This window comes from Salvelinus namaycush, chromosome 25 (assembly GCF_016432855.1).
Source record: "Salvelinus namaycush isolate Seneca chromosome 25, SaNama_1.0, whole genome shotgun sequence".
Classification (NCBI taxonomy): Eukaryota; Metazoa; Chordata; class Actinopteri; order Salmoniformes; family Salmonidae; genus Salvelinus; species Salvelinus namaycush.
The window spans coordinates 14,595,245-14,616,288 of NC_052331.1; positions in this window are offsets into that span (position 1 = coordinate 14,595,245).

The window sequence follows — 21,044 nt, forward strand, 5'->3', positions numbered from 1 at the left end:
AAGGTTGCTGTCTCCCTGGGCACATGTGCATCCAATACGGTCCTCAAACACTGATTTCTCACTATCAAGCAGCCATTCATTCAAGTAACAGACCATGTAGCTAGGCCTAATACCCCTAGACATAACGAGTGCAGCAAAATCAGTAGGATAGTTATTGGTTTCTTAAAACTACTCATGAGTAATGACTTAGCATGATTACACTCACTGGGCCATGACAGTTTGAATGAAAATAATACTTTTTTTTTTATTCTTTCAGTACTTGAGTCCTAATAGTGACACTTTTGTAATGGATCAATGATTAGGTCATTGTTGTGTGCAGACAATACAATATTGCTTCTCAGGGGGTCATTTTACAAAAACAATACATGAACGTAACACTACTAACTCAACAGCTTTAGTAGTTGTAGTATTACTCATAGTAGTGCTACTGTTCAGCCGCAACTACTATCATGTAATGTACACTACCGTTCAAAAGTTTGGGGTCACTTAGAAATGTCCTTGTTTTTGAAAGAAAAGCACATTTTTTGTCCATTAAAATAACATCAAATTGATCAGAAAAAGAGTTTAGACATTGTTAATGTTGTAAATGACTATTGTTGCTGGAATATCTGCATAGGCGTACAGAGGCTCATTATCAGTAACCATCACTCCTGTGTTCCAATGGCACGTTGTGTTAGCTAATCCAAGTTTATAATTTTAAAAGGCTAATTGATCATTAGAAAACCCTTTTGCAATTATGTTAGCACAGCTGAAAACTGTTGTGTTGATTAAAGAAGCAATAAAACTGGCCTTCTTTAGACTAGTTGAGTATCTGGAGCATCACCATTTGTGGGTTCGATTACAGGCTCAAAATGGCCAGAGACAAATAACTTTCTTCTGAAACGCATCAGTCTATTCTTGTTCTGAGAAATGAAGGCCATTCCATGCGAGAAATTGCCAAGAAACTGAAGATCTCGTACAATGCTGTGTACTACTCCCTTCACAGAACAAGGCAAACCGGCTCTAACCAGAGTAAAAAGAGGAGTGGGAGGCCCCGGTGCACAACTGAACAAGAGGACAAGTACATTCGAGTGTCTAGTTTGAGAAACAGACGACTCACAAGTCCTCAACTGACAGCTTCATTAAATAGTACCCACAAAACACCAATCTCAACTAGAGGTCGACCGATTAATCGGAATGGCCGATTAATTAGGGCCGATTTCAAGTTTTCATAACAATCGGAAATCGGTATTTTTGGATGCCGTTTTTTAATTTTTTTACATCTTTATTTAACTAGGCAAGTCAGTTAAGAACACATTCTTATTTTCAATGACGGCCTAGGAACGATGGGTTAACTGCCTTGTTCAGGGGCAGAACGACAGATTTTTACCTTGTCAGCTCAGGGATTCAATCTTGCAACCTTACGGTTAACTAGTCCAACGCTCTAACCACCTGCCTCACGAGGAGCCCGCCTGTTACGCAAATGCAGTAAGAAGCCAAGGTAAGTTGCTAGCTAGCATTAAACTTATCTTATAAAAAACAATCAATCAATCAATCATAATCACTAGTTATAACTACACATGGTTGATGATATTACTAGTTTATCTAGCGTGTCCTGCATTGCATATAATCGATGCAGTGCGCATTCGCGAAAAAGGACTGTCGTTGCTCCAACGTGTACCTAACCATAAACATCAATGCCTTTCTTAAAATCAATACACAGAGGTATATATTTTTAAACCTGCATATTTAGCTAAAAGAAATCCAGGTTAGCAGGCAATATTAACCAGGTGAAATTGTGTCACTTCTCTTGCGTTCATTTCACGCAGAGTCAGGGTATATGCAACAGTTTGGGCCATCTGGCTCATTGCGAACTAATTTGCCAGAATTCTACGTAATTATGACATAACATTGAAGGTTGTGCAATGTAACAGGAATATTTAGACTGATGGATGCCACCCGTTAGAAAAAATACAGAACGGTTCCGTATTTCACTGAAAGAATAAATGTTTTGTTTTCGAGATGATAGTTTCCGGATTCGACCATATTAATTACCTAAGGCTCGTATTTCTGTGTGTTATTATGTTATAATTAAATCTATGATTTGATAGAGCAGTCTGACTGAGCGATGGTGGGCACCAGCAGGCTCGTAAGCATTCATTCAAACAGCACTTTCGTGCGTTTTGCCAGCAGCTCTGCTGTTTATGAATTCAGGCCTATCAACTCCCGAGATTAGGCTGGTGTAACCGATGTGAAATGGCTAGCTAGTTAGCGGGGTGTGCGCTAATAGCGTTTCAAACGCTATTAGCAAATTTCACTCGCTCTGCGACTTGGAGTAGTTCCCCTTGCTCTGCATGGGTAACACTGCTTCGAGGGTGGCTGTTGTCGATGTGTTCCTGGTTCGAGCCCAGGTAGCGGCGAGGAGAGGGATGGAAGCTATACTGTTACACTGGCAATACTAAAGTGCCTATAAGAACATCCAATAGTCAAAGGTATATGAAATACAAATCGTATAGAGAGAAATAGTCCTATAATTCCTATAATAACTACAACCTAAAACTTCTTACCTGGGAATATTGAAGACTCATGTTAAAAGGAACCACCAGCTTTCATATGTTCTCATGTTCTGAGGAAGGAACTTAAACGTTAGCTTTCTTACATGGCACATATTGCACTTTTACTTTCTTCTCCAACACTTTGTTTTTGCATTATTTAAACCAAATTGAACATGTTTCATTATTTATTTGAGGCTAAATTGATTTTATTGATGTATTATATTAAGTTAAAATAAGTGTTCATTCAGTATTGTTGTAATTGTCATTATTACAAATACATTTTTAAAAATCGGACGATTAATCGGTATCGGACCCTTTTGGTCCTCCAATAATCGGTATCGGTATTGGCGTTGAAAAATCATAATCGGTCAACCTCTAGTCTCAACGTCAACAGTGAAGAGGCGACTCTGGGATGCTGGCGTTCTATGCAGAGTTGCAAAGAAAAAGCCATATCTCAGACCGACCAATAAAAATAAAAGATTAAGATGGGCAAAAGAACACAGACACTGGACAGAGGAAGATTGGAAAAAAGTGTTATGGACAGACAAATCTAAGTTTGAGGTGTTCGGATCACAAAGAAGAACATTTGTGAGATGCAGAAAAAATGAAAAGATGCTGGAGGAGTGCTTGACGCCATCTGTCAAGCATGGTGGAGGCAATGTGATGGTCTGGGGGTGCTTTGGGGATGGTAAAGTGGGAGATTTGTACAGAATAAAAGGGATCTTGAAGAAGGGAGGCTATCACTCCATTTTGGAACGCCATGCTATATACCCTGTGGACGGCGTTTAATTGGAGCCAATTTCCTCCTACAACAAGAGAATGATCCAAAGCACAGCTCCAAACTATGCAATAACTATTTAGGGAAGAAGCAGTCAGCTGGTATTCTGTCTATAATGGAGTGGCCAGCACAGTCACCGGATCTCAACCCTATTGAGCTGTTGTGGGAGCAGCTTGACCGTATGGTACGTAAGAAGTGCCCATCAAGCCAATCCAATTTGTGGGAGGTGCTTCAGGAAGCATGGGGTGAAATCTCTTCAGATTACCTCAACAAATTGACAACTAGAATGCCAAAGGTCTGCAAGGCTGTACTTGCTGCAAATGGAGGATTCTTTGACGAAAGCAAAGTTTGAAGGTCACAACGATTATTTCAATTAAAAATCATTATTTATAACCTTGTCAACGTCTTGACTATATTTTCTATTCATTTTGCAACTCATTTCATGTATGTTTTCATGGAAAACAAGGACATTTCTAAGTGACCCCACATTTTTGAACGGTAGTGTACATGCTACAGTCTCATGCATTTAGTAAGCCTTCAGTCAAACACTACAGTACTAAGTATCTGACACCCCTTCTACAACAGCAACACTACTATCCTCTTGGTTATCACCACCAATACCCTCTACGTACTGTATCACCATCCACTTGACGTCACCATCCACACTCTATTATCTCAATTCACTTCATAGCCTGAATCACCACAAGATACTGTATCATTCGTACCAAGAGTTCTTCACTAAAAATAATCTGTGATATGACTGACACAACTCAGGGTAATTTTTTTCCATCAACGCTAATAACTTTTGACCACCTCACACTGCCCATTTTCACTTGAATAAATGGCAACATGACACATAATTTCTTACCTGGTGACCGTCAGGACATATTAAATAATGAATATTTAAAAACTGTAGCTTGCGGACAGTCCCTACAGGGCATTGAAAAACTTGAGCGAGATAAGGACGAACGTTTCACAGCAGCAGAGTGGCAGAGCTAGCGAATGCTCACACTATGCCTCGCTGCACACTGTCCAAGGAAATCTAATACACCTAGTCATGTGGTAAGTTGCCATGGTAGCAAAGAACCCAGTCACTCCATTCCTAAAAAACATGGTGCAATGCCCCCCCCCCCCCCCCCCCCGCCCCCTCTCACTTTAAAAGGGACCAGATTTTGTGGAGCAAAACATCAATGACAACAAAATTATAAACGATTCAATATACTCTTTCTACTATGACTGGCCACTTTTCACTTTTTAGAAGTTAATCGAATAATTAGATAAATATGCAAATATTATGCAGTGGCCTCAGGTTACATGCAGAAACTTCCAAATGCTTCATGCCAAATGCTAATTTAAGGTACTGTACACATACACAAAAATTAAAACAATTTCTGCACAAAGACCCTTCTCTGCAGAGTAACGCCCTCTATGGTAACACTGGATCAAATTGGTAGCAAGTAGCGCATTCACTCATAGACACTGTATTCACACAATAAAGATGACTGCAAACAAACATTATCTGTCTGTAATGTCAAGTTTTAGTTTAAGTAAGTTACAACAATGTTAAACACTTTTGAGTTCATCAATCATTAATCATCCAAGCACAATCTACTTGAGTCTCATATAGTACAACAAACACATAGCAACTAACTAACTAATAATAACATTGTAGCATACTCAAACTGCCAATTCATATCACAAAGGAACAGAGCCAAGCTCTTGTGCCAAGTATTTGACCTTACGAATGCTATTCTAAATCTGTGAAATAAATAGCTAAGATTGACACAAACTACTATTCCCCTGTTGAAGATTGAAAACAACCACAAGCAACACAACTCAGGAGATAACAAACTTGTCAATGTTGAACATACCCTTCAGAATGTACCATGGTGCTCTGTTTCCTTGTCTGTCTGTGTGCTACTCCAAAGGCTTGTCATTCTTAATAACAACTGTGCAGAGTATATAAAGCCCTCTCTACCAGGCAAACATGACAACAAAAAGCAGCCAGCCCCAGTTGGAAGGGGGTTAGCTTAGCTACAGTCAGATATCTGAAATTAGAAACTATCAGGACACAGGTTGTGCTGCTGCCTCTATCTTTAACTTCAAATGAGCAGGCTCGACATTCTTGTACAGCTTTACTGGCTCTCCAGTTGCAGCCCCTTCCAACCTCTCACTTGGCGCCCACCCAGCGAGCATTACTCTTGCTCTGTGCTAGTGTCACATACACTTGCAGTATTAAAAATAACTGCCCTGAAATGAGCAAATCATCGTATACCATAAACATTGCAGATAACTTGTAACGCTCCACCCCTGCCAGAATCAAACCAAGGCTATAAAGATAAAGCCAAGATAAAGCAAAGCAGTTCGACACATACAACAACACAGAGTTACACATGGAGTAAAACAAACATACAGTCAATAATACAGTAGAAAAATAAGTCTATATACAATGTGAGCAAGTGAGGTGAGATAAGGGAGGTGAAGGCAAAAAAAGGCCATGGTGGCGAAGTAAATACAATATAGCAAGTAAAACACTGGAATGGTTGATTTGCAGTGGAAGAATGTGCAAAGTAGAGATAGAAATAATGGGGTGCAAAGGAGCAAAATAAATAAATACAGTAGGTAGTTGCATATGTGGGAACTCCTTCAAGAGTGTTGGAAAAGCATTCCAGGTTAAACTGGTTGAGCAAATGCCAAGAGTGTGCAAAGCTGTCATCAAGGCAAAGGGTGGCTACTTTGAAGAATCTCAAATATAAAATATATTTTGATTTGTTTAACACTTTTTTGGTTACTACATGATTCCAAATGTGCTATTTCATAGTTTAGATGTCATCACTATTATTCTACAATGTAGAAAAAAGTAAAAATAAAGATAAACCCTTGAATGAGTAGGTGTGTCCAAACTTTTGACTGGTACTGTATGTATTTATAGCAGCCTATATAGCCAGTTAATAAGAAGTCTCAACAATCTTGTGTTGTTTGTCAGGGAGTGTATTACACTGGGCTGCCCTGTCTCCAGTGGTGTAAAGTACTTAAGTAAAAATACTTTAAAGTACTACTTATGTAGTTTTTTGGGGTATCTGCACATTACTTTACTATTTATATATTTTTTAAACTTGTACTTTTACTCCACTACATTCCTAAAGAAAATAATGTACTTTTTACTCCATACATTTTCCCTTACACCCAAAAGTACTCATCACATTTTAAATGCTTAGCAGGACAGAAAATGGTCCAATTCACAGACTTATCAAGCGAACATCCCTGGTCATCGCTAATGCCTCTGATCTGGCGGACTCACTAAACACAAATGCTTTGTTTGTAATTGATGTCTGAGTGTTGGAGTGTGGCCCTGGCTATACATACATTTGAAAAAACAAGAAAACTGTGCCATCTGGTTTGCTTAATATAAGGATTTTTAAAAATAATTTGTACTTTTGATACTTAAGTATATTTTAGCAATTACATTTACTTTTGATACTTAAGTTTTTTTTTTTTTTTTTAAACCAAATACTTTGACTTTTACTCAAGTAGAATTTTACTGGGTGACTTTTACTTGAGTCATTTTTTAATAAGGTATCTTTTACTCAAGTATGACAATTGGGTACTTTTTTCACCACTGCCTCCCTCTGAGTTGTACTAGTCAGTGCTGTCTGCCTGTGGGGCCTCTGATCACCATGGTTCTTTGCTCCATAAGACAGAAAGCATTCTATACGTTTTTTAACATGTTTGTGGTTGTTGTTCCTGAACTGACCCTGTGTCCCAATGTGAGCTCCTTACTGGAAGAAAAAAAACTCTGATACTGGCTGCACTACAAAGGTGATTAGTGAAACTGCTTCAGGAAATTGCTGCAACAACAGAACAACTGGATCGGTGGGAATATGCTGATATATACACAATATATACAAAAGTATGTGGACACCCATTCAAATTAGTGGATTCGGTTATTTCAGCCACACCCGTTGCTGACAGGCGTATAAAATCGAGCACACTGCCATTCAATCTCCATAGGAAAACACTGGCAGTAACATGGTCTTACTGAAGAGCTCAGTGACTTTCACCGTCATAGGATGCCACCTTTCTAACAAGTCAGTTCGTCAAATTTCTGCCCTGCTAGAGCTGCCCCGGTCAGCTGTAAGTGCTTTTATTGTGAAGTGAAAAATGTCTAGGAACAACAACGGCTCAGCCAAGGAATGGTAGGCAACAAAAGCTCACAGAATGGGACCGGCGAGTGCTGAAGCGTGTAGCACGTAAAAATGATCTGTCCTCGGTTGCAACACTCACTACCAAGTTCCAAACTTCCTCTGGAAGCAATGTCAGCACAAGAACTGTTCGTCTGGAGCTTCATGAAATGGTTTTCCATGGCCGAGCAGCTGCACACAAGCCTAAGATCACCATGCGCAATGTCAAGCATCGGCAGGTGTGGTGTAAAGCTAGCCGCCATTGGACTCTGGAGCAGTGGAAACGCGTTCTCTGGAGTGATGAATCACACTTAACCATCTGGCAGTCCGACGGACGAATCTGGGTTTAGCGGATGCTAGGATAACACTACCTGCCCGAATGCATAGTACCAACTGTAAAGTTTGGTAGAGGAGGAATAATGGTCTGGGGCTGTTTTTCATGGTTCGGGCTAGGACCCTTAGTTCCAGTGAAGGGACATCTTAACGCTACAGCATACAATGTCATTCTAGACGATTCTGTGCTTCCAACTTTGTGGCAACAGTTTGGGGAAGGCCCTTTCCTGTTTCAGCATGACAATGCCCCTGTGCACAAAGCAAGGGCCATACAGAAATTGTTTGTCGAGATCGATGTGGAAGAACTTGACTGGCCTGCACAGAGCTCTGGCCTCAACCCCATCGAACACCTTTGGGATGAATTGGAATGCTGACTGCGAGCCAGAACTTATCACCAAACATCAGTGCCCGACCTCACCAATGCTCTTGTAGAACATCTTGTGGAACATCCAATGGAAAGCCTTCCCAGAAAAGTGGAGGCTGTTATAGCGGCAAAGGGGGGACCCAACTCCATATTAATGTCCATGATTTTGGAATGAGATGTTTGACAAGCAGGTGTCCACATATTTCTGGTCATGTAGTGTACCAAACTGTTGGTTGATGATGCCATAACAGTTTTACAAACGAGCCATGATAGCCATGTCAATGACTTGGTTACTTTAATTACAATGGATCCTGCTCAGCTCTGGTGTATTTCAGAAAGAACTGAGAAAAACTATGATTGACAGTGTGAAATACCAAGAGCATCATTTGTCAACATTTCTTGTCAAACACACATGATGAGTGAAGAAAGGCAACAACAGGCTGTATATGACAGATTTATATGCACATCCATTGCGATAACCTGTATCCCGTTACGACAGAGGCACTACAAATGAGGCATAATAACGGTAACCCCCAAATTGTCAATCCTTCAATTCTAACAGTTGACATGCAATTGGCCTCGGGATTAAAACAAATCTCGATCTCACTAGTTCCTATACAGTAACTTGGATTTTACACGAGTGATAATAAGGTCGTTCCAGTGCACTTGTGCTGTCTATACTTACCAGGATTTCGAGGAATAAAACTGCATTGTTTACATCCAGGATAGACGTGTCAGCCGTGTCCATAGATGTGATTACGATTAATTTAGGTCAATTGTACATTACCCCTAGAACGGTCTATTCCTGTTATTACGAACGCCTTTTGCAGTGGTGATGTGATGGAAATTTTCGAGTAGCGCAACCCAGCATTTGCCTCGAGTACGTGTGGCTTCTGCCGATGACGTAATGCGGAATCTCTTCACTTGCGTCAGTGTATTCTTTACAAATGTTGAAGTTGACAAAATAAACATACAAATACATATTGATTCAGCCATATACGTACTGTATAAACCCATGAATACAATGCACAGGAAGGATAAGTGCAGTCTGTGAAACCAAACCACATCTAAAAAAATACATTAAAAAAATGGTGAGAAACTGATGAGAGAAATCTGCATCACATCAATGTCTTTATAGTAACCTATATGGCCAGTAAATAAGAAGTCTCAACAATTTGGTGTTGTCTGTCTGGGAGTGTATTACACTGGACTGCCCTGTCTCTGAGTTGTACTAGTCAGTGCTGACTGCTTGTGGGGTCTGTAGAAACAATCCCCATCTGATATATAAAAAATTTTAATGGTGAGAAACTGATGAGAGAAATTTGCATCACATCGGAGTCAGATAGGCACAGTTTAGAAATGAACAAATAAGACAAAACATTATCCTCATGCATAGCCTGGGAAGCCGTTAGTGGGAGCTATTGATCTTCACGATCATCTGCGCTATGTGACCAGCGGGTAGTACGCTGGTGGCCCCCGTCGACCGGTTCGTACAGAAAACATCCTCCATTCAGAATGCAAAGGCATCGGTTTCCTCCTTAACTAGCTTTAATTGCGTGCCGCTGTTTGGGAAAAAACTGAAAAAATGTGCATAATGTCTTAAGAAAACACAATTTTCCACCACCATGCTAGAGTGGCTAATGCTACTTCATGATGTTGGCCACCTTGTCAACTAAGGGTAAACAACCGACTGCTGCAACCTGATTGGCTGAACGCGGTATGAAACATTCTGAAGTTGTCCAAAAATCGGAAAATGGTGGTGGAAAAGTATGTTTTATTAATACAGTACGCACATTCAAAAAGCAATCACGCGGCACACCATTAAAGCAAGTTAAGGAGGAAACCGATGTATTTGCAGCCGGAATAGAGAATGCTTTACGTACGAACCGATCGTCCAAAATCCATCTCGCTCTATTTTCTCCCACTGCCGGCCACTGGGCTTCCTACAACCACCATATTTGGTAAAGAGTGGAAACGCCAACCGGATGCTTCAGATTTATGCATCCGGTGAAACATCTGGATTGTTCTAGGCTGGGCACATTAAACCCAGACAATAGTCGAGATCCATAGCCCGCACTAGGCTGCACAGGCTACCTCACACAGATAGAGAGGATGCAGAGGACAACAAAATAACACTTTCCTCACTACAGACACCCTGGTTTGAATCCAGGCTAAATCACAACTGGCCGTGATTGGGAGTCCCATAGGGCGGCGCACAATTGGCCCAGCGTCGTCTGGGTTTGGCCCGGTGTAGGCTGTCATTGTAAATAAGAATAAGAATTTGTTCTTAACTGACTTGCCTAGTTAAATAAAGATAAAAATATAGTTTACGCTACTTTGTCACGCTCTGGCCTGTCACATCATCGGGAGAAAGCGGGGAGGGAGGAGCGCCCTTCTCAAATCTAACGTAATCTATGCAGCTTGGTCAAATTGCCGACAAGGCAACATGGGGCATCATCTTTTCCAAAAATTAAATGTTAGACTTTTCAAAATAGTTTCCATTGGGAAGGCAGATAAAGCGTTTTCATCAAAAGCAATCACTTTTGAAAACACAGAATCCTACTCATTACTACACGTGCTTAATTACGTCACTTCTGTTTTGAACCGACTTTGCAGTCGGACAGAGTGGGGCACCTGACTCACCCCCAGGAGGCAGTCCGGTTCCAAATCGAATGCAATTAACTTTCAGCCAGTGCAAAACACATCTACACGGGCGCCGGTGCGAGATTAATCAAACTCCTTCACTGGCAGCCCAATTATGGGCTGCGTTCAGAACAGAAAGGGGTTGGGTGGTGGGTTGGGAACGCTCTACTGCCCTCTAAATACCATCACTCATTGCTTCAAGCCACACCCCACCACAACCACAAAACGGAGCAAACGTACCTCAAAGTCTGTTCAAGAACGTTGAAGAACGTTTTTGTAAAATGTGTCTTTCAGTAAAACCGTCATGCAACGTAGCAAGCGATTAATCAAACTGAACACACCCCTGATTTTTTTGCCTAATTATTCGCAAAATATCTACACTGATTGGTCAAAAAAACAATTATTGGCAAAAAAATATATATAATAATTAGGCTGCCTGTGTAAATGCAGCCCTTCAGTCACATTGAATAATCCTTTTCCAGTTTCTGTGTGCTTGTAAAGTAGTAATTGTAAGTATTCTCAGTACAACCTAGTTGGTGGGTGTTTGGAGTGGACTTGGAGACAGCCAGCAGATGTAGTTCCCGGGTGACAAAAAAATGTATGTGCCACCCTCCCCCCTGCACCTGTACTGTCTCTGCCTTCTAGATGATAGCGGGGTGAACAGGCCGTGGCTCAGGTGGCTGAGGTTCTTGATGAGCTTCTTGGCCTTTCAGTGACACTGGGTGCTGTAGATGTCCTGAGGCCAGGCAGTATGCTCCCGGTGATGCGTTGGGCTGACCTAACCCCCTGAAGTCCACTATCAGCTCCTTTGTTTTGATGACGTTGAGGGAGAGGTTATTTTCCTGGCACCACTCCGCCAGGGCCCTCAACTCCTCCCTGTAGGCTGACTCGTCGTTTTTGCTAATCAGGCCTACCACTGATGTGTCGTCAGCAAACTTGATGATTGAGTTGGAGATGGGTGAAAAGTTAGTTCAGGAGAGAGCTGAGGATGCATCCTTGTGGGGCCCCCATGTTGAGGATTAGCATGGCAGAAGTGCTGTTGCCTACATTCACCACCTGGGGTCTGCCCGTCAGGACACCTTCTTTTTGACTGATGACTGACATAAGGGCTTGTATGTGATAGCCCTATCTGGCTTATATGATTATGATGGTCATAATGATTCTTGACAGTGTCATAAAGGGTATTTTCTACATGTTATTTAAATTATGATGGAAAAAAAGATGACCTTAAATAATTCCTTACAACAACAAGAAAGGACTTAAGAAACAGACTTTCAAACAAAAGGAAACTTCTTGGCAGAGAAAAAACATTTAAATAAATGTGGGTTTTGGCACTCTTATGTAGGTGTCATAACCAGCCATAAAATAACACAATATATATCACAACAGGTGTAAATATATGTGTTATGACAGTGTTATGACCATATAATGACATGTTATGACAAGTTATGTCAGCTGTTATGACATATTATGTAATGGTTATGACCATGTCATAAAGTGTTATGATGCTGGGTGTCAAGTAAAGTGTTACCGAAGTTGTAGTGGGTCTAGGGTGTCAGGTACTTACTTACTGACTTTATTGTCCCCATGGGGAAATTTTGTTGCAGTGTCATGTACACATTTAAAGTGCCGTTTAAATACAAAACAAATTGACAATGCAACTTTCATAACAGTTACATACCAATAAAAAGAGACTAGCCTGCTGGTCTTACTGGGTCGGTAGGAACATTAACCTGAGCTATTTAGGAGGGATATCACACCTGGCACAAATGATTGTCTAGTTCTGTTTTTCCTGCTGAGGGTTGCCCTATACCTGCGCCCAGAGGGGAGTAGTTCACAGTCCGGGTACAGAGGGTGGCTTGGGTCTAAAATTATTTTATGAGCTTTGCGGAGGGCCCTGACCTTAAAGATCTCATCCAGGCCTGTCTGTTTGACGCCAAGTACCTTGCTTGCTGTGGTGATAATCCTTCTCAGCATATTTCTCTGGTTGACAGTGGTATTGCCAAACCAACAAACAATAAAAAACGTTTTAAAAAAACTCTAAATGAAAGATTTGTACAACAGTCAGTATAGTACAGTCAACAGTAAAAGATCCTAGCTTTTTGAGAAAGTACAGTCTCTGTTGACTCTTTTCGTAGATCAGATCTGTACATTTACTCCACTGAAACTTGTCCAAGGGGACACCCAGATATTTGTATTCCGCTACAATCTCTATGTTCTGATCTCTGATAGATGTTGCAGAGGTAGGTGTTGTACGCTTCCTGAAATCTATCTCTTTGGTCTTGTTGGTATTAAGGACCAAGTGTGATTCGTCACACCACTCTACAAAGTAATTTAGGACCAGGCCATGGTGTTCCTCGTCATCATGCAACACGCTGATCAAGGCAGTGTCTTTAGCAAACTTAACGAGGTGTCTGTCAGGATGGGAACTAGTACAACTATTAGTGTACAAGATGTACAGGAGTGGGGACAAAACACATCCCTGAGGAGAGCCTGAGTTGGTGGTGCGCATGTCTGCCACGTGGGGACCTACTTTGACCCGCTGTGATCGCTGGCTCAGGAAGTCCAACAACCACAAGTCCATCTAAGGAGAAGTCCTGAATGAGTCTCTGAGCCAGAATGTAAGGCTGGATTGTGTTGAAGGCAGAAGAAGGTGGAGGTGATATGATCCATAACTAACCTCTCAAAGCACTTCATGATGACAGAAGTGAGTCCTTGTGTTTTATACTGTGATTTTGTCTATTAAGAGAGCGTGGACAGTTTTATGATCGTAACACTTTAGTCTGTTAAGACCTTTCATATTGATTGAATATTGCGTTGTTTGCTGTGTTGCACTGAAAATCAGTTTGCTGAAATTACACTTAATGTTTGCTGTGTTTTTTTTTTTTTTTTTGTTGCTGTGTTTGCCTTTGTAGAACTGTACAAATTCAAGTTGTAATAAAATCTATAAATGTTGTGATAATCCTGTGTTGCTTCCATACCAGTATCCAGTTGAGGTCTTTATGACCCAGGCCTATCCTAGAACATGTTATAAATCTACCAATAGTAGGCCTATATCTGCTCTTTCACTTGTAGCGCACATTGGACTTTCAAGTGGAGTTGATTGCCATAAGGACATAAGCAGGGTTGGGGTCAATACCAATTGAATTTGAAATTCCAAATTAATTATTGAATTCACTCATAAAGTGGAGAATTTACATTGAACTTAATTTGAATTCCAACAATCTTCAAGTTATGGAATTGGATTTAGACTATTTGCACTGATGGAATTGGAATTATAAAAACATTTAATCTTTGGAATTGGATTTCAAGTCAATATTTGTAAATTTCCCAGTTAATGGAATTAATGCACTTAGTATCAAACATTTACTGAAAGATTTGTTTTAAATCATTTATATTTCCATTATAGTAAGGCTGTCTGAACAGTGACATGATCAGCCTGAAAGCCTGAGGGAATTTAATTTGTGGAATTGTTTTGGATAATATTTAATTGTGAATTTAATTATTGAAATGTAGTTACCTTGGAATTGAGAGGGATTGAAATATTTCTGAATTCAAAGGCTGACCTGGAATTTGAATTGAACTATAAGAAATTCACAGAGGGAATTTAATTAGTGGAATTAACCCCAACCCTTGATATAGCTGACATTTAGGTGTTAGTATTTAATCAATGAATGATCCATAACAGATCATCTTTATTACATGAATTAATGTGTAATTGCATCTTTAGCACAAAACGTGAAAATCAGGATGAGTCTCTGTCCTTTAATTAATATGCTATCAAAACTTGCTTCGTGACTCATATTTCTACAAGCATTACCCTAATATAATCAGATGCATCTGTTATCCCTTTGACTCCTAGTCAACCAAACAATTTCACTCTAAAACTTCCAGCAACTTCAACTTCAACCAGTTGGCCTAGCGGTTAAGCGCGTTGGGCCCATAACCGAAAGGTAGCTGGTGGAAAAATCTGCAATTCCGCGCCTGAGCAAAGCATTAACCCGAAACATCTGTTCCCAGGACCACGATGACGTGGACGTCGATAAAGCGTTGAGTTTGACACCCTTGCTCAAAATGTATAGATTATTGTCTAACCTTGGTGTAACCCTCTGAATGAATACAATGCATCACGTTCCCTAATTTTGATGTCAGATGATGAGCTATGCATGTACCATGCAAAGGGCCTCGAGCAGTCGAGAACAACTACAACATTTGGCATTTTGTAAAGTGAACAAACCTCCGCTGCTACTGTTCTTGGATGCAGCCCCGTTGAGAACCTGCGTGTTGCTTAGCAACAATGTGACACGGTAGTTTACGCAACCATTCAAGGCGGAATAGAATCTTATGGGGCATTATTGTATTTTATGTAGCTGCTAGCTAGCTAGCTAGTCAGAAAATGTACTTTGTTGAACATTTCGCAGGATATATTGTTGACGGTAAAAGTAGCTGTGGTAGCTACAGTAGCGCCTAAATCAGGACGTTAATATGTAAAAAAAAAAAAAAAAAAACGAGGATATATCCATTCTGGGAACAAGTACATTTATAGCCAACTCAACTCTCTCCAGTCCAGGCTAAATTAATCACGCTTTTACCTTCCTTCATGCCACACGACACACACCTAGCCAGCTAAGATTACATTTTGCCATTAGTTTACACAGTGGCAAGATGTAGTAGGTACCAAATAATAGATTTAATTTCACTAACAATGATCCAACTAACAATTTGTTTTTGCACAGGATTGTGGGGATTGCATACTGCTACTGCCTTAAATTGAACCACTTAGATTCCCATCCAGGGAAGGGGGGCCGAATTTACTAGGTTTTAATTATATTTTGCACGAAATACCCCTCCCCACGCACACATACCTGAACACTTGAAAAGCAGTTGAAACAGAACAGAGATAGGTGGTAGCATTTTTCTACTATGGTTATACTCTGTCATCACACGTTAACTTGCTCCCAGACAATGAGAAAGGTTGGCACAACACCACCGGTGTAATGTACTGTATCAAATTACAGACCATGACAAAAGGTGAGTCACTCACTTGCTTAATAACATTTCCTATGAGCACTCCACCTGCAGTTATGTTGTACCTTGAAATCACCGGCCTAAAGTGCATGTTAGACTGGGTAGGATATCTGTTTCGATATTCTGTATTTAGGCCAGGAACTATACTGCAGCCAGATGGCGCCCTTAAACCACCAAGTCCATATTGCCACATGAGGCTCAAATTAAGCTTCCCTGGCCTGTTTACTGATGCTTACAATACGGCGATTGGTTATGAACAGTTATGGGTGATACTGGAAGGACATAAGCTCATTATGTTATTGTCATAATAAGTGCTTGACTTGGATTGAAATAGGTGCCTGTACTAATTTTGGATGCCCTTATTGATCATTTGATGTGTCAATACTCAGTTACGGTGAGCTCCTGCCCAAGTCAATCACTGGTTTTCATAGTACTAAGTCTCTTTCATACATAGTGGATTACATGTCCGATATACCATATGTACCTTTGTGTCTGATTTTAAGGGATAGACAGTTCATGTTCATTGCTTATGTTATACTGTCATACTGTTATTTGTATGTATAGTATTTATGGAAATCAGTTATGTGTTTTTGGCTTTTCATCATGCCAACCAAAAGTAAACATGATTTGGGGCATAACTCTTCAATTTATATTTACGGCTGGTAATTTCTGATATCTTTTAAGATCAGGCAGATCTTCAAGCAGTGTGCCCCAGCAGACGTCGCAGTTGTGCCCTGGTTAACACCCCCTCACTGTGTGCCAACAAAGCTGTTTGCCATATTCAGGAGCTGAAGAGGCAACTGGAGAACTGGTGTCAACAGGTAAGATGCTGACTTCATAGTGTGATCATGCAAGAGAGAGAGAACTATGGGGCAAATATCACTGATATAAAAAAAATATCCAATCTATCTAGAAATACTGTAAGGTTGGATGCATTTCTGTAATTTGTCCTGTCCCCTCTATCAGTCAGGAAATGTTCAGCATCAGATGTCTCATGAAAAACAGCAAAATAGCAAAACTTTTAGGTAAGTAGTGTCTTGTTTATCCAATGTTAGTCTTCATTCAAAGCTTTACATTTACAGCAATTAAAGGGATAGTTCACCCATATTGGTTTCCTTACCCTGTTAGCAGTCTATGTACAAGATATGACACCAATCCGTCCTTTGCTCCCTGGTAATGTTTCCAAATGCTCATATTTTAGCATTTGTGGCATAAATCCCATTCAAGTCATGGGATTGATATTAGGAAAGCTAAGGCTAGCTTTTTCAAACATAAATATGCTTCCTGTAGAACTAATTCCAAAAGGTTTGGGACACTGTAAAGTCCATGGAGAATAAGAGCACCTCCTCCCAGCTGTCCAATGCACTGAGGATAGGAAACACTGTCACCACCGATAAATCTAGGATAATCGATCATTTCAATAAGCATTTTTCAACGGCTGACCATGCTTTCCACCTGGCTACCCCTACCCCGGCCAACATCTCAGCACCCCCTGCAGCAACTTGTCCAAACCCCCTCCGCTTCTCCTTCACCCAAAGCTAGACAGCTGATGTTCTGAAAGAACTGCAAAATCTGGATCCCTACAAATCAGTTGGGCTAGACAATCTCACTTTCTAAAATTATCCGCCGAAATTGTTGCAACCCCTATTACTAGCCTATTCAACCTCTCTTTTGTATCGTCTGAGATCCCCAGAGATTGGAAAGCTGCCGCGGTCATCCCCCTCTTCAAAGGGGGAGACACTCTAGACCCAAACTGTTATAGACCTATATCCATCCTGCCCTGCCTTTCTAAAATCTTCGAAAGCCAAGTTAATAAACCGATCACTGACCATTTCGAATCCCACCGTACCTTCTCCACTATGCAATCTGGTTTCCGAGCTGGTCATTGGTGCACCTCAGCCACGCTCAAGGTCCTAAGCGATATCATAACCGCCATCGATAAAAGACAGTACTGTGCAGCCGTCTTCATCGACCTGGCCAAGGCTTTCGACTCTGTCAATCACTGCATTCTTATCGGCAGACTCAATAGCCTTGGCTTCTCAAATGACTACCTCGCCTGGTTCACCAACTACTTCTCAGATGGAGTTCAGTGTGTCAAATCGGAGGGCATGTTGTCTGGACCTCTGGCAGTCTCTATGGGGGTTCCACAGGGTTACATTTTAAGGCAGACTCTTTTCTCTGTAAATATCAATGATTGCTCTTGCTGCTGGTGATTCTCTGATCCACCTCTATGCAGAAGACACCATTCTGTATACATCTGGCCCTTCTTTGGACACTGTGCTAACAAATCTCCAAACGAGCTTCAACGCCAAACAACACTCCTTCCATAGCCTCCAACTGCTTTTAAATACTAGTAAAACTAAGTGCATGCTCTTCAACCGATTTCTGCCCGCACCCTCCCGCCCGACTAACATCACTACTCTGGACGGTTCTGACCTAGAATATGTGGACAACTACAAATACCTAGGTGTCTGGTTAGACTGTAAAATCTCCTTCCAGACTCACATTAAGCATCTCCAATCCAAAATTAAATCTAGAATCGGCTTCCTATTTCGCAACAAAGCCTCCTTAAGCCTCCTTCACTCATGCCGCCAAACATACCCTCGTAAAATTGACTATCCTACCGATCCTTGACTTCGGCAATGTAATTTACAAAATAGCCCCCAACACTCTACTCAGCAAACTGGATGTAGTCTATCACAGTGCCATCCGTTTTATCATCAAAGACCCATATACTATCCACCACTGCGACCTGTATGCTCTCGTTGGCTGGCCCTCACTACATATCCGTCGCCAAACCCACTGGCTCCAGGTTATCGATGTCTTTGCTAGGTGAAGTCCCGCCTTATCTTAGCTCACTGGTCACCATAGCACACGCTCCAGCAGGTATATTGCACTGTTCATCCCCAATGCCAACACTTCCTTTGGCAGCTTTTCCTTCCAGTTCTCTGCTGCCAATGACTGGAACGAATTGCAAAAATCTCTGAAGCTGGAGTCTTATATCTCCCTCTCTAACTTTAAGCATCAGCTGTCAGAGAAGCTTACCGATCACTGTACCTGTACACAGCCAATCTGTAAATGGCACAAGCGACTACCTCATCCCCATATTACTGCTTACCCTCTTGCTCTTTTGCACCCCAGTATCTCTACTTGCACATCATCATCTGCACATATATCACTCCAGTATTAATGCTAAATGGTAATTATTTTCGCCTCTAGGGCCTATTTATTGCCCTCCTCCCTACTCTTCTACATCTGCACACACTGTACATAGATTTTTCTATTTTTCTTTTCTTTTGTGTTATTGACTGAACCTTTGTTTTTGTGTAACTCTGTGTTCTTGTTTTTGTCTCACTCCTTTGCTTTATCTTGGCCAGGACACAGTTGTAAATGAGAACTTGTTGTCAACTGGCCTACCTGGTTAAATAAAGGTGAAATAAAATAAAATAAAATTAGCAGTTTTTGCACATCATGTTCAAATCATTTGAAAGTATCTAAAATGTCTTGTGAAGCTCAACAAAGTCACTTATAGATGGGTTAGTTGTTGAGCAACAAAACCTACGTGTGTGCAACTATGCGGCAAAACAGATGTGGTTGGCTTAGAATGTTGACAACATGTAAACTATATTTAGTCTCCTATGTTTATTGAAAACAAGTACATTTGCATAATGATCAATTGTTGTCTCTCCAATACATTGTTACAGTTGTTGATTAGCGGGCTAGTGAATTGTAGCCATTTTAGCATAGACGTGACGTCAGTCAAAACACTTGAAAACAAGACATGGTATGAAGAACAAGAGAAAACTAGCTGAAACGAGCCACCTACGATTCCCCACATGGCAGTTTCTTGTCATTGTTGCTAGCTACCTGGCCATCCAGAATCACAACATCACAAAGACTTCTGCCTCATTGAAGTGTGCGCATCGTTTTCATAACGCTGTCAGCTAACCCATTTATAGATGATTTAAACATGCTGCCAACAAATGCTAAACGTTAGCATTCGGAATCAGTGCCAGGGAAACTAAATCAAAGCATGGATAGCCCTCTTACCTTGTCCATATACTGCTTACAGGGTAAGGAAACCAATATGTCATTTTGTAATTTGCGTGAACTATCCCTTTAATGCGCCTATTTCTTCAGGTATGTGAAGAAATGTGTTCCATCTTTTTCAGATTTCATTCCAGAGAATCCAAGTCTTCAATTATGTCTACAGAGTTATACATTGAAGACATTGGGCTAAGTGCAAGAACCGAAAGAAGTGAATTATTTTTCTCAAATGAGAGGGATACAGTACACAGCCTCGTGTCACATGATGTCCATGAACACAATGGAATATTTCTAGTAACAAAAATGTCCAGTGTAATGGCATCTATAACGTGCACATTATTCTGAATCGTCCATATGCAGTACAGCCCCTATTGTTTGCAGATGCTTTCTATACAATGAGTCCGTGTATACGTATACTGTACAAACATCTTTCTTCATTCATACAGAAGGTGGACTGTTTGTCTCCGCTGTGTAAGGAATGTCCTGGTAAAGTTGGTGTATCTGATTGAACATCTAGAAGCTGATCGCCAGGATGCAGAGGAAGCTCTACAAACAGAGAAGAAGAGGAGGTGAACTTTTGGGAGAAAAATGTATACTGTTTCACTGTGGAAGCAGCCGTCCAGAAAGGTCAGTCAGTGGCATAAATGTAGCCGGCGAAAGTAAACCTAGCACAGGGCACAAACTCATTTGGGGTTGTTTATTCTGTCGAAGCGTACATTTAACATAGGACAATGTAGGACGGAAATCACTGCATGGTGGTCACCATAAAGTAAAGTTCAGTCTAAATCACAATCAAGTGAAGTAAATGTGTTGGTAAAGTGCATAAAAACAATCTGAGTATAATAAGTACAAAGAGAAATGCATAAATGGTAATGGCTCTGCTTTCTATAAAAAATACAAGAAAATACACAGACCACAATGTTCACAGTTAGAATAGACTAGAATAGACTTTCTAACATTTTTCAAATGTCTGAGTACAAGATGTCCAGAAACAAAATGACATCTTGCATGAAAAGCAAAAATACATTTAGTAATAAAACAATATGAGTACTTACAAACACACTGTCCACTTGATACCCAAACCCCACATGGAACAGTAGATCCGCATCTCACCCATACAGCACTGGGGGAAATTA